This window comes from Microtus ochrogaster, chromosome 1 (assembly GCF_000317375.1).
Source record: "Microtus ochrogaster isolate Prairie Vole_2 chromosome 1, MicOch1.0, whole genome shotgun sequence".
Lineage (NCBI taxonomy): Eukaryota > Metazoa > Chordata > Mammalia > Rodentia > Cricetidae > Microtus > Microtus ochrogaster.
In genome coordinates, this window is record NC_022009.1 from 15,189,210 (window position 1) to 15,204,100 (window position 14,891).

The following is a 14,891-nucleotide window of genomic DNA, read 5'->3' on the forward strand; positions in this document are numbered from 1 at the left end:
AAAAATGTGCTAAGTTCCTGAAAAATACCTCTATCATCATCATCATCATCATCATCATCATCATCATCATCATCATCATCATCATCATCATCATCATTATTTGGATAGGAAGTAGGTGGGGAAGATAAATATTTTGATTCCTAGATATTTAATATTTAAAATTAAAGGCCGGATTAAAGGACCAGAGACTTTGAGGCAAACATAAAGCCTTGAATGTGGAGATCATCAAGTACTACAAACCATAAAGTGTGTTATTAACTAGAAATGGCTTTTTTTCCCTTGAAAACATTCAAGTCCCACATACTTGTTAAAATATTTTTTAAATGCTGTGTTTACATACTGAAGTAAACATTCTCCCACTGACTCCTCAAATTTTAGGTTGTGGGTATAGCCTACGGGAAAACACATCCATGGCATACACATACTCACAGAAAAGGGAAAATAATTCAGATTTTTGACTGATGAAACTTTAGCCTTTAATAATCTAAGAATGGTATAAGCCTAAAGTTTGTGTTTGCAACAACCAAAGAATGTGTTTCACACAGCTTAACTGGAAGTTTCAAGGAAGATAGCTAGTATCCATGCATTTAATAAATGACTAGAGATTTCTTGAACGATGACTGAAACTCCTTGGCTAGAACATAATTCTGGTCCCTGCCTGAGTAGTTTTGCGTGACCTTCAATAAATTAGTGTGTTTTTTCCAAGGCACTTCAGAGTACTTTTTTTATTTCAAGGGCTGACTTTAACCCAGTCACCGCTTTTGGGTGCGGAGTTGCTGAAGGCACGGATTTTTTTCGTTTTCATTTTTGAAAGCAGTGTCCTCTTGGCATTTTAGAAACACGGTTCCTGATCTAGAGTAAATTTTGGGAATTTATGGGCGCTATTAGGCAGATTGCATTCTTGGCAGGCTTCGGCCCCTTTAATGTCTTCTCTGTGAGCCTTTTGATACTTGGCGTTGGAAAGGACAGTCCTGTTTTCCAAGAGGTAAGATCCACAGTATCTACTTAAACAGATCTGTGCCGAGAGGGTAGTTTTTCCACCCAGCCACCCGCCTGCACCCTCCAGCTGGGGATCTGGGTCCCCAGGCTACAGGGAAGAGTTCGGCACGGGAAGCTCATCTTGCGGCCCTCCGATTGGCCAGTTCGCACTCCACTCATTGGGTTCCCGGCTCTGATTGGCCATGACGGCACCCCCTCGGCCCGCGACTACTTTGTGTGCCGGGGCGGCGCGGCTGGGTCCTCCCGCTCAACTCGCCCAGCGGGCCGTTCTGAGGTAGCCCTTCGGCCCACGGCTCAGCATCGCGGGCGCCAGGATCCCAGAGTGCGAGCGGGTAGGAAGCATTCCAGGGAAAAGCCTCTCCCTCCCTTCTCTCGTACTCAATAAACTTCCGAAGGGCTGTGGCAGCTGCGGCCCCGGGAGGCCGGGCTTCGAACTCGGGCCCTTTGCAGGGGGTCTTCGCGTAGAGGTGGAGACAGAGCCCGCAGGGTAGCCGGACCGCCCAGAGCCGCCGTGGCAGCGGTGCCATCGTGTGCTCGTGCTGCAACGGATGAGCAGCGAGAGCACCCTGAAAAGTAGCGCGTAGCCCGCCTGAGCTCCAGGGCGACGGGCTTGGCCGCCAGGGCGCAGGGAGCGTCGTTCCCTTCAGCCGCCGGCCTTCAGGCGGCCTAAGGCCGGTGTGCACGGGAGCCCGAGCCCGCGCGCGGCCCCGGCCCCGGCCCCGCTGGAACTCGGGTCCCGCCGGGGTCGGGGATGCTGCAGCTCCGCTGTCCACCCGCACAGAGGAAGAGGACGGGGAGGAGCCTGTGCACATGCCAGGGTCGCTGGAGGAGGCCGCGGCCGGCGCATGCGCGCCCTCCCCCAGAAGGCTGGGACGCCGAGGGGCGCGCGCCCCTATTCGCGCGCGCACGCTCGCTCGCCCGCCCGCCCGTTCGCTCGCGCCGGCCGGCCGGAGGCTTCCCCGCCTGCGCTCCGGGTCGGAGCCACTCCGGCGCGTGCGCGCGTGGTCTCGGGCCGACCCGAGTGGACGGGTTCCCTCGGCTCCCGGCCCCCCGCCGCCCCCTCCCGGCTCCCAGCCAACCCGTTCCTCCCTTTCCTCACGGAATGGGGCCGGCGCTGCTCGGGGTCGCGCGCCCTGGACCCGGCTCGCGCTCCGTCTCGCGCTGTCAGCCGCTGCCTGGCTCGCGCCGCCTTGCGCTTTCCCTCAGTCAGTGGCGCCGAAGGCTCCGTTAAGCGGCGGCCGCGGTTCCTGTTTCCGTTTCTTCCTCTCCCTTCAGTCGGGAGTAGCATCCTCCACCCCGCCACCCCTCCCACTCTCCCGGCGCGGCCAGCTGCGGCTGAAGGCAGTGGCGGTGGCGACGGGGGACGGCGCTGACCGCCTCGCTCCCGCCTCGGGTAAGGGGGCGTTAGGGAGCCGGGCCCCGCGCGCCGCGGGCTCCAGGACGGGGCGGGCGCGGGCTCTGCGGAGCCTGGGCTCCGGGCGCTCCTTCCTCCTCCCGCCGACCCCAGGCCTGTTGCTGCAACTGCTGCTTGCTGCTGCTGCTCATCCCGCGGCCCCGGGAAAAGTGGGGAGGGAGCCCCCGAGGTGCCCCGGCGGTGCCTCGGCGCGGGGAAGGGTGAGGGGCGCCGTGGCGTCTTGCATCCCGGCTCAGGGCAGGGGCCGGAGCCCGGGACCCGAGGGATGGGGGCGGGGTGGGAGGTGTCCCTCAGCGCATCTCTGCACCTACCGCTCCTCTCCTTCACCCCCGCAGCCGGGTCCCCGCGGTCAGACCGTGGGAAGGTGGGCTCCTCTGCTTTGCGGGGTTTCTGTGTGGACTTCGGGGGCTGGGAGTCGGAGTGAACCTGCACAAAGATCCGCTGAGGCAGGGCAGTTAGTGGCTTGGGTGCCTCGGTAGCCCCCTTTCCTTTGATCTGCAAATGACAAGCTGGCGGCTGTTGGAGTGTCTCAACTTATTTGGGAAGGTTAAATGAGTCATCTCAGTTCAGCGAGGTCTGTCCTGCTGGAGTTGAGGGGCTTTTTCGGTGGCAGCACCTGTTCTCTGGACGTGGGCATCGCAATCTCCAGAGACGTATTTCTTAAGTTAAATGGCATTGTCATGGTTAGGGTTTAGCACCCTGGTGAGCTTTTAGTGTTTTGTCTTTAAACATTGTTGAGGCCTTGGAGAAAAGCAAGGAGATTGGTGTTTTTCGGTTTTGTGTCTAGTTTTGCACGTTACTTTTAAGGAAACATAAGGTGAACCCAGGAAAACTATACTCTCCAGTAGATCACTCCGAATTTAGAGGTTTCGGGGAATAAAATGCAACGCAAGTTTTATCAGCTTAAGAGTTAAATTTATCACAACTCACTGACTTAACTTTGCCTTTGCTTCGTAGAAACTCTTAAGTAGGTCTTAGTTTTCTTGCTCTTCCTGGGGTTTAGTACTTATTTATTTTCTTGATTAAGTTCTATCTTATATGCATACTGCCTTTAAAGGCTGTATCACATATGAAGCGTTTTAGGAGAGAAATCGTACACTGAAGCAAAGGAGTAAGATGTTACTTTTCTTTAAGGCAGCCTAGAAGTCTGTGCCAATAATACGGTCCTCCACATTGCTGTCCCTGTGCAATAAGAAGTCTTAATTACAAACACTGCAGTGTCTTAGCACATACAAGCATTTGAAATTACAGGCCGGTTAAAAACGTAGGGAACGAGAGATGAGTAGACTATAAGGAGCCTCCAAGGGTGGTTTGGAGGCATGGGCTTTCCGTTTGCTCTTCTATAAATCGAGAATTCTGTTTGAGTTGAAGAGCTGAGCAGCTGGAATGAGACTTGCATAGATTGCAGGAACGTGCAGATAGTGAGTTAATGTGAAGGGTGCCTTGTGATCTACTAGGAGAGTGATTCAAAATAATTTACATATGGTACACTACAGATTGTATTTTAAGGATTTTTTTTAAAAAAAACTTTAAAGTCATTTGAAGTTGTTTTCCCTACAAATCAGTTCTATTTAAGGTGTGCAGAACTGAGCCCAAGACAAGCATTCTGGTTATATAACACAATCTTTTAAAAAATAAATTCTAAGCAGCCTTTTTTTTTTAAAATAAAAGGAATAACAGTGTCCTCAAAAGTGATGAATTTTGAAGTTTACTAGTGGGTTACAAAAAATTTGTTTCTTGTTTGTTTTTTTAAATGCAGTTATTTTAGGTTGGTCTAGAGGGGGAGCTAGTGCCAAAGCAAAGTGTAGCTTAATAGGTATTTGAACTTAAAACATCTAAACCAGATTTTTATGATCAGGAAAAGTGTACATTTTTAATTAAAATACCAGGGGCATTGAGGTGGACATATAAACTGTATTATTTACTTATTATTTGTGGGTATATATCTTGGGTATTAGAAATTAGTCTTAAAAATCAGTTGTCATGAATAATAAAAGCAGGTGTGTAAGTTTCTTGAACTCATGTAAAATTTCTGGAAGTGTGTGCTAAAACTTGAGTACGTTGTGGCATTTTCTTACTCCTCTTGTGCAGTGCCTTAAAAGTGAAAATGTGTCCTTGACCCTTTGTGCACATTGAGTGTTTTTGCTTTATTAATCCATACTCCCTATAAAGTAAAATAAAAAGCTTCAAGTTGAGTCTTGGAGGGACAGGTACATCCATTGTGTAGTGAGTTTTCTCTGTCAAAAATAGATAATTTCAGCAAGGAAATGGGCCCCTTGGGTAGCTGGACAGCAAAGTCTCAAGGTCATTTTGTAATCCTATAATATGATGTTGACTTTGTTTGAATATAGAATAGTTATTTTGTGATCTGTGGCATTTTTAATTTCTAAACTATAATGTGTTTGATTTGTTCTTTAGATCCACACAAAGAAATTGGTAATGATGTGTATTTAAAAAATCATTAAGATATTTATTTTTCTCAGGATAGAGACTGAGCCTTTTGTTATTCATACTCTTCACTTAAGTAAATAGAATCTTACTAGTGCTAATTAAAAAATAGATTTATTTCCATGCAGTGCTTGTTATTGATTTATTTTATAAATTGCATGATAAAAACATAAGGTTTAAGTAAATGATAGATGCACACATTTTATAGCATACTTATAATCTGGAAGTATTTCATTTTACAAATGCAAGATTTTAAAAAATTCAGTACATTTCTTCCTTAAAATTAGGAAACAAAAGTAAGATTGTAAGCAACTCTGAAAATGAGGAGTCCTCTCTGTATTCACCCATGCTTTTCAAAGGAGCATGGCAGGAGTGAGGATTGTGCAGGATCCCCTTTGGTTCTCTCAATCCATCACAAAGTATAATGGATTGCTGTGTGAATTGTTTTTTAACTTGCAATGAGACAGTGAAACATGTTTAAACACATTTTTACAACTGATTTTTAAAGAGGGCTTTGAAAAATCCCCAAGAGACTAAAGAATTTATGTGATACTGTACGTTTTCCTTCTAATAGAATATGGGTCAAACGGGCTGTGGAATGTCAAGTTAAAAGTTATTCTCGTACATCACCGAATGCATAGTGATAAAGAATTCATTTCATTTAAGTTGTTTGTCTGTTTTCTTTTGTGAGGCAGGATCTTACTCTGTAGGCCTGGTTGACCTGGCAGGTTCTAGACACAGCTCAGGCTGGCCTTGACTTTACCCTGCCAGCTTCTGGGATTATAGACCTGGGGCATTACACTTATTTATTTATTTTTCCTCAAGATGACTTTATTTGCCAGAACTTAGTACCTCACCCATTCTTAACTACTTCAAACAATAATTCTTTTTGCCAAAAATGACATTGTAAGGGGGAAATACTATTTAAACAAGATGCCAAATTTTATTAATACTTAGACCTAGATAAACTTGCCTAGGGTATAGATAGCACAAACGGGGGAATGTAGCTTAGTTGGTGGAGTGCTTGCATAACATGCATGAAGTATCAGATTTGATCATGATCCCTAGCACTGTATAAATGGGGTATGGAGTTAAAGGCAGGATGGTTAGAAGTTTAAGACTAGCTAGGGATAGAGACACTATCTTAAACCAACAAACAGAAAAACAAAACCAGGAAGACAAAAAACAAACAAACAATAACCTTCCTCACAAACCAAATACAAACCATCAAACTAAACATATCCCAATGTTTATAAATGACTTGATTTTATACTTTATATATTTCTAATACAATTGATAGTAAATTTAGCTAATTGGTAAAGATGAGAAATAATAGCTTTTCTACTAAATCTAGTATCTGGGACTTGGGAGCAGTCTCTGAAAACAAGAGGCTCAGAGAAGCAGAGGATTTTACTGGTTGATGAGCCTGTCTTTGCGTTTCCTTTTGTTTTATATGTCTTACTCTGTAGCCCAGGCTAGCCTCAAGTTTTCTGTGATCCTCACATCAGACTTCTGAGTGCTGGAATTGCAGTCATATGCCACCAGGTCCTGTTCTATCTTTATCTTTAGGATGTATTTTTTTCTCTTAGGTTCATAGACTTTTCAGGTAAAAGTTTAGTTGGTGGGTTGCATAGATTTGATCTAATGACTTCAATTTTTTTCTTTTGAGGCAAAGACAGAAGACCAGAATACCAGTTTGTGAAAATGGCTGTAATTTAATTTGAAAAGGGTTATGGGATGGTGGTTATGTATCTCAGTGGTAGAACATGTGCTTAACACCAGAAACAACAGAGAAAGGTAGTATGGAATTAGAAAGATTGCCAGTTACATTTTCTATTTAAGACAATCTCCTAATTTCCTGGGATGCATTCTCTTCTCTCTCATATTATTTACTTCTTTGTCAGTAGAGTTCCTGAGTTACAAGGAACTGTTTTTTAAGATAATGAGTTATTTATGTTTTCATATCTCATTGCAGTAATACGTTGTAAAAAGCAAACCAGAACACGGAGATTCACTAAAGAAAACCCAGTGTAAAATGAACAACAGTGTTCCCTGCCCCTGGGAGTTTACAAGGAGAGAGTGTTGGATAACTTGAGCCTTACTCATTTAGAATCAAATTGGTTCAGTTTAGTAGCAAGTGGTTACAGTTTTGATGTCTTGCTTTCTCTTGAGTATTTCATTCATTCACAAATCAAATGTCAAAAGATTATAATTTTGAGAACTACTCAGAATCAACTAAACCATGGTAAACATTTTAGATTTTTTTACTTTTTAATTTTTTATTTTAGAAAGTTTAACAAAATTCTAGGGCTTATGTAGGTAGTTCCTGAAATTCTTAAGGCCAAAAACCACTTCCTTGTCCTTGGTAAATTGATCCTTAAGGAATGGAGGGTTACTGAGTAACCCCAACTCTTACAGAATTACAGCTATCTTGACCTTCATTATCCAGATATTAGCACATCTCGACAATGTATATAAATTGTCAGGTGTGGGTATAATCAATGATATGTTACTTTTAATTTGTAAGTATCTCAAGAATACCGATGTTCTCAATGCTGAATAAGTATTGTCTACTAAAAATGGCCAAGTGGTGAACTAAAGAAACCTGCTAATGTACAGTTATGTGCAGTTCTCTTAGTAAAAAAGATGGTATTAGTGCTTAACTGTAATGGCACAAAAATAAAATGGAAAATGGAATCAACAAACATGCCCATTTTCTAACAGTTTTAGCAAGACCAGGTAGCAGGTAAGAATAACTCCTGAAATCTGTAACTGTGCGAGGATTAGAGCAGTGCAGATAATCCCCCAAATGAACTAATGATAAGCAATGTTTTTTAAATCAAGAATTGTATGCAGATTTCCTTAGTGTATTTTTATTCAGTTTCTATTATTGTCTGCTTTCATTGCAAATCAAAGATTAGAAAGTAAGTTACCTATTTTGAGATCTGGAAAAGGAGAAGGACTTGACCTATAGAAAAAAGCTTGCTGTTTATTCAGTGTCTTGCTTTGTAGCCATGCCACCTTTGAACTTGTAATCTTGCCTTTGCCTCCTTCCTTCCTGGTGCTTGTACTACTAGTATGCACTATCCCACCCAAGTATTTATTTTAAAAAGTAAAAGAAAAAATCCTTCTAGTTTTATTGAGATATAATTGGCAAAATTTACATATTTAATGTATAATGTTATTGATATATATGTAAAATATAGAAAGTACTGCATTAAAATATGTCACATAATTATGTTTTTATATTGTAAGAACATTTACAATTTCTCTTAGCAGATTTCAGGTGTGTGCATGACGGCAATGCTAACTGCTACCATATGTGCATTAAATTTCTAGATGGTATTTGTCCTGCATAAAGCATGCTGCAGTGGAACTTTGTGCCCTTTATCCAGCATCTCTCCATTTCTTTTTTGCCCTGAGTCCCTGGTACCCTCCATTTATTTTCTGCTTCTGTGAGTTTGCCTTCTTAAAATCCCACATACAAATGAGGTCATCAGGCAGTGTTTGTTCTTCTGTACTTCACTTGTTTCACTTTGTCTGATGTTCTTCACGTTCATCTTAACAACACTGTAGAGGAGGCAGAGATTTAGTTATTCTTTTAGTGTTTCTTCCCCCTTAATCTGGGTCTGAGAGTTAAATTTACATAAAATGGATGAGTAGAAGAAACACATCCAAATTTATTTAATGGAAATCTTTTAATACTGAACGCACATGAGGAAACATCATAGAGACAGAGTGGAACACTTACATGGTCAGTTGGCAGGTTGTGAAAAGGTCTTTTAACAAACTTTGTACACAGTTCTCTTGGTTTCAGCTTACCAACTTTGATAAGCATGTTGGCTTGCCTTTTAAGAACAGGGAAGGCATTTTTTTCACATGGGAATTTCATCTCCTGCATAAGAAAAAGATGGAAGGTCAGAGTGGTTTCTTGCACCTGCTGTTTTTTAAATGCTTTTAACTTGAAATTGCTTATTTATAGATAGGGTTTCCTTTTTAAAATTTTTAATTAATTAATTATTTAATTAAATTAATTAATTGTGTTTAAGAGTACATAAAAAGCCAGAAGAAGGCATTGCATTCCCTGGAGCTAGAGTTACAGGTGGTTGTGAGCTGTTAAATGTGGGTGTTGGGGATCAAGCTTTGGTCCTCTGGAAGAGCAGCAAGTGCTTTTAATTGTTGAGCACCTCTTCAGCTCCATCTTTTATAATATTTAAAGTCTGAATAAAGTAAGATAAATTTTATTCATTTATGCATGCACATATATTTTTATCTCCACATGCCTGAGTTCAGCATAGAGAACTGGGTTGTAGCTCAGGTTGATTACTTTTGTCTAGTAGTTATGAGGCTTTTGGTTTTATCTTCAATATTGCATAAGCAAAACAGTAACACACCTTTAATAACAAACTGAGAATCTAAAATGCTTAAAAAGAATTGGAACACATATAGACTTTTTCACTAAACAATGTGTTAACTATTTGCAGAGTGTTCACATTGTAATTGGTATTGTAAATAATCTAATCTATATAATTTAAAGTATATAGTAGCAAATTATAAAGTAGGGTTCTATGTATCCTACTGCAGGTTATATGCAAATACTGTGCCATTTTATATAAGGCACCTGGGAGTTATCTGTGGGAGGGGCTGTTTTAGAGCTAACCCACAGATGCTGAGAGACTGCAACATTTCTTTTGTTTGCTCTTTCTATCTTTTTCTTTTTTGCTGAGATGGTCTCACTGTATAACCTTGGCCAGTCTGGAGGTCTCTATGTAGGCCAGAGTGACCTCGAACTCCCAGAGTTTGGCCTGTCTCTGCCTCTTGAGTGCTGGGATTAAAGGTGTGGGCCCCAAGTCCCTCCCTGCTCAGGTGATTCACTTACCTATTGGTGATTTCACCTAAGTTGGTTCTGTGTTTTAGCTGTTAGAGATAATGCTTCACTTGTAGTGATATTTTGTTTGTTATTTATTAAGACCAGTTGGAATTCATGCTACATTTAGTGAATATGGGGTACAGAGATCTCTTTGACATACCTATTTCATTCCCTTTGTATGTGGGTCTCTGGAGCGTATGTTAATTCTATGTTTAAGTTTTAGAGGAACCTCCATACAGGTTTCATAATGGCTGTACCAGTTCACATGGCTGCCAGCAGTGCAGGAAGGGTTTCTTTTTCTTCATATTCTTATTGAGTCTTGCTATCTTGTCTGTTTGTGGTTACTCTTATCATAAAATAAGAATATTCTTATTTATATGGCATTTTCTTATTTTAAATTAACATGATAACTTAGGGAGTCACTCTGTGTCTGGCTATGTAGTCCAGACTGGCCATGAACTCTTAATACTTTTGCCTCAGCTTCCTACTTCAGATATTAAGGAAATGAGCCACTACACCTTGTTTAGTAGTCACTCTTAACAGGTGTGAAATTGTGGTTTTGATTTGTCTTTCTTCATTGCATTCTTTTTGAAAAATGCTTATTTAGGTCCTTTTGCCCTACTTTTAAAACTATGTTATTTGTGTTCCTGCTGTTGAGTTAGTTTCTCATCTACTGTGTTCCTTCTCAGTAATTTTATTATTCATTTTTAAAAAAAAAACATTTATTTGGAGCTAATTAAGATTGCAATCCAGGAAGCTGGGCATGGTAGTGTATACCTGTCAGTACTGGAGAGACTCATAGAGGAGGGCCAGTGAGACAGACCCTGCTTCAAAATAACAAACTAACTAAATAAAAAACAAAAAATTATGAACTGGTAAAAATACAGATTTAAGGCAGTTTTGAAAATTTGCTTCACTGTTGCTGTCCCTCTCCCCCTCCCCCTTCTTTTTTAACTTTTATCAATTCTTTGTGGATTTCACATCATGCATTCTGAGCCACTCATCTCCCTGTCCCCTCACATCTACCCTCTGCCCTTGCAACCTTCCTCCATCAAAACCAAATTTAAAAGAAAAACCAAAACCAAACAAACTGAAGAAAGAAAACAAAAACAAAGAAGAAAAAAGGAAGAGTCTTGTATTGAAAGTTTTAGTGTGATCCTTCCAGACAGTTCACCCTTCAGTCTGTTCGTCTTTACTTGCAAGTATTCATTACCATGAGTCCGGCTCAAAGGCTTTGGTTTCTGCTACATCAGATAATGAACGGGCTGTCCCTGGGGCTTCTATTGATTATCCTGTTGCTATGTCCTGTATCATGGAGACCTTGCTGTTTTGGGTCTGTAGGTTCATCCCCTTCACATGCATCAACAGTTTATAGATTCAGTGGTTGTTGGGGTGGGCCAACTCATAGTCATGGTTCTGGGCCTGGGTTGGTAGCCAGGTTGGTTAACTTGCTAGTACTACCTGGGTGAGCTCTCTAGTACTGCCGCATTAGCTTGCTCAATACAGCCTTCAGCAAGGGGCAGGGCCAGTTCTCTTGCTCTCAGACCCTCAAATCTGGATTCCCCTCACTCATATCACCAGGGCTAACTCTACTGTTTTGCAGGTCCCTCTCTCCCAATTGCTGTAGGTGTTATATGGGGGTGCGGTGGGGAGTAGGGGAGTCAACTCTCATGCCCTCAGGGCTGTCTCACCTGTGACCCCAACAACAGGGTCAGTTCCAGTGTGCTGCCTAGGCAAGGTGAGGTCTGCTCTCCTGTGCATTGTAGCTGGTATAGGGCAGGGCTAGTTCTCTCACTCTTATGACTCAGAGCCAGCCTGCCTTTTCCTTTCCCCTTCCCCATCTGCCTTTCTCCTTCCTCTCTGCTCCTTCTTTTCTCTGTGCCTTGTTGCACAGACTGGCCTTGAACTTGCAATCATCCTATCTCACTTAGCCTTCCTCAGCCTCTTTGAGTGCCTGGCCTGCATTTAGTGTTTTGATTGAATAAAAGGTCAAAGGAAACCAAAAGAGTTAGATACTGCTGTTGGCCATGTGACTAAATGTATTAACTAAGGCAAGCCTTTATCCTCTTGGGTGTCTGTTTGTTTTTTTTTTCTCTCTCTATGAAATGAGTTTGTAACATGAATTCTATTTATTTATTTATTTATTTATTTATTTATTTATTTATTTATTTATATTCTGTCTGTATGCCTGAAGGCCAGAAGAGGGCGCCAGACCTCATTACAGATGGTTGTGAGCCACCATGTGGTTGCTGGGAATTGAACTCAGGACCTTTGGAAGAGCAGGCAATGCTCTTAACCACTGAGCCATCTCTCCAGCCCCCGTAACATGAATTTTAATTGGTCCTAATATTAAAAATCCAGAGTTAGATATAGGAGTTAATGCTGAAGATCAGAGAAGCACAGAGGCCAGCCACTAAAGAATTCTTTTACCTCTACCAATGCTCAGACTGAAGGGGCGATCCTGTCCTCAGACTGCATCTCCAGACTGCAACTGTCTCCACCAAACCAAACCTCAGACTGCCATGAGCTCCTGTCTCCTTCCACCTTACATTTCTCTCTCCACCCAGCCATATCACTCCTGTCTCCACTTCCCTAGTGCTGGGATTAAAGATGTGTGATACCAAGTGCTGGGGTTACCTTTGTGTGAGCTCTGTTTCTCTTTTAGACAAAACTCAATCTTTTTTTACTTTTTTTTTTTTTTTTTGGTTTTTCGAGACAGGGTTTCTCTGTGGCTTTGGAGCCTGTCCTGGAACTAGCTCTGTAGACCAGGCTGGTCTCGAACTCACAGAGATCCGCCTGCCTCTGCCTCCCGAGTGCTGGGATTAAAGGCGTGCGCCACCATCGCCCGGCGACAAAACTCAATCTTATGCAGCCTTGAAATAATAGAGATTCCTCTGCTTCTGTGTCCTGAGTCCTGGGATTAAAGGTGTGTGCCAACACTCCATGGGCTCTAGTGGTTTAGCTCTGCACTCTGATCTTCAGGCAAGCTTTATTTGTTAAAACATAAACAAAATACCACTACATGAATTGTTTTACTTTTAATGCTATTGCCTGGTTTTCAAAGCTAGGTAGATACTCTGTGACCTTTTCCATAACTGTATCTTAACTCTGTAACTACTGTCCTTAAATATAGTCATATTCTGAATAATATTTGAAAAACAGGCCATGTCTGCTCTGCTCCTAACATCACATGCTAACATGTTGAAACCCATCCTCTACCTTCATGGTAATAAGAGGTGTGGGGACTTTGCAGAGTAAGGTTAGATGAGAAGCCCAGAACTCTAGAATGTGATTAGTGCCAAGGGAACCTATTCATTCTTTCCACTAGAGAGATTTGATGGCTGGTGAGATGGCTCAGAGGGTAAAAGGACTTGCTTCACAAGCCTGCGTTTAAACCCCCAGATTCCTTGGTGGAGGGAGTGAACCAACTCCTGAAAGTTATCCTCTGGCCCCCTCGTGTGTACCTTGGTACACACACACACACACACACACACACACACACAAAAAAAAAATAATAATAGTAAAAGAAGGTGCCATCTGTGTATCAGATCCAGGCCTCACCAGAGATCAGATCTGAGCCTTGATCTTGGATTTTGTATTGTCCTGAATTAGGATCAACACATTTCTGTTCTTCATAAATTGCTCAGTATCAAGTATGTTGTTATAACATCCTGAACAGATTAAGACATGCTGTAGAAGAGGATTCAGCAGTGAATAAATTTGGGACTGCTTGGAATTAGCATCATGGGCAATTAAACATTTTCATGGGTATTATTTTAGTTCATGTGCATAGCTCTGAGAACAGTTAATGCTTTTTTCTCCCTCTTTTCTCCCTTCTGAGATAGGGTTTCTGGCCCTGTCTGGCCTTATACATACTCCTCCTTTCCTGCCTCTTGAATACTGTACTTTCAGGTGTTTACCACTGTGTTCAAGAATAGAGTACTATGATTGTGAAGATGAGAAAAAGACGGTGTTGCTCTGTGGGTTCTTTACTTTTTTTGCTCTGTGGGTAAAAGGCAGGATGTAACAGTTTTAGCTTAAATTTGTGCCAACCTGGGCTCAAAGTGGTCAGGTGGGATTGACTGTTTTTCAAAGAAAAATAAAAGCATGGCTATTTCAGGGGAAACAGACCTAGAGCAGAAATGATAGGTTAATAAGCGAAGACAAAGCTGCTTATATGGGTGACTAAAAAAATAGGAGTGTGTATGCATGCCTATGTGTTATATAAGTATGTCTGTAACAGGAGTGAGCACCACACTTGAGTAGGCTGGTGTCAGGTATATGCCAAAGACCTAATGTGCATTTTCCATGCAGTATGAAAAAGAGGATGCTGAATAACTAGAGAAATTTAAAGATCACAGTACTATAATTATTTTCAAATATTTAGTAATTTGACTCAGAAGCCTTCAGGGCTTATTGTAATATTGATAATAGTAGGAAGTATGGATGTAGAATTATTGGAATTTATTTTTATCCAACATTGTAGAATACATGAGTGGTAACCCACAGAGCAGACCTCTGTTTAGGAGGAAGATATAGTTATAAATATATTTTAATGATGCTGTTATTATAACAGCATAAGAAAAATAGTTTCATATTTTATAGTCATACTTTTTGCTCGTGTTATTTCTAAATTAGGTAAACCACTTTATGATAACCAGAAATATCCCCAAATCAAAACAATGTTTAATGTATGAAGATTTGTCACTTCTGACAATATTATAAAAATTGCGTTAAGATTCTTAGGCAGTTGTAAAAGTTAGATCCCAGTGCTTTTAGCAGTGATAGCATTCCTTGGAATAAATGCAGTGTTTCCTAAAGGAACTGTGAGATGCTCCTTTTGGTATATGGTATGCCAACTTATTCTAAAATGACCTACTGAATTGAATACATGTACATGACTAAGACCTCACTGTGTCATCAGAAAAAAATCCCAATATAAAAGTAGAGACCCCACTTTCTATACTTTTCAGGCCATCAGAATATCTCCCCCGCCCCCCCCCCCGCAATTTAGTCATAATCCCAGGTTTGTAATCCCAAAAGGTAGGAGGCTGAATCAGGATGATTGAGTTCAAGGCTAATTAAGGCTACACAATGAATTCCTGGTCAACTTTAGCTACATAGTGAGCGCCAAGGACTAGGAATGCCATGTAAGTGATA

General features: G+C 41.8%; 1 protein-coding gene across 2 annotated transcripts in view; it reads left to right on the forward strand.

The window, feature by feature from the left end:
• The first annotated feature begins 1,988 nt into the window (after nt 1-1,988).
• Fut8 (fucosyltransferase 8) overlaps nt 1,989-14,891 on the forward strand; it is a 228,907-nt gene continuing 216,004 nt past the window's right edge. For both annotated transcript variants that reach the window (XM_013346567.2, XM_013346572.2), the window contains exon 1: nt 1,989-2,392. The gene's annotated coding sequence lies outside the window, so the exon portion shown is untranslated. The remainder of the gene's footprint in view (nt 2,393-14,891) is intronic.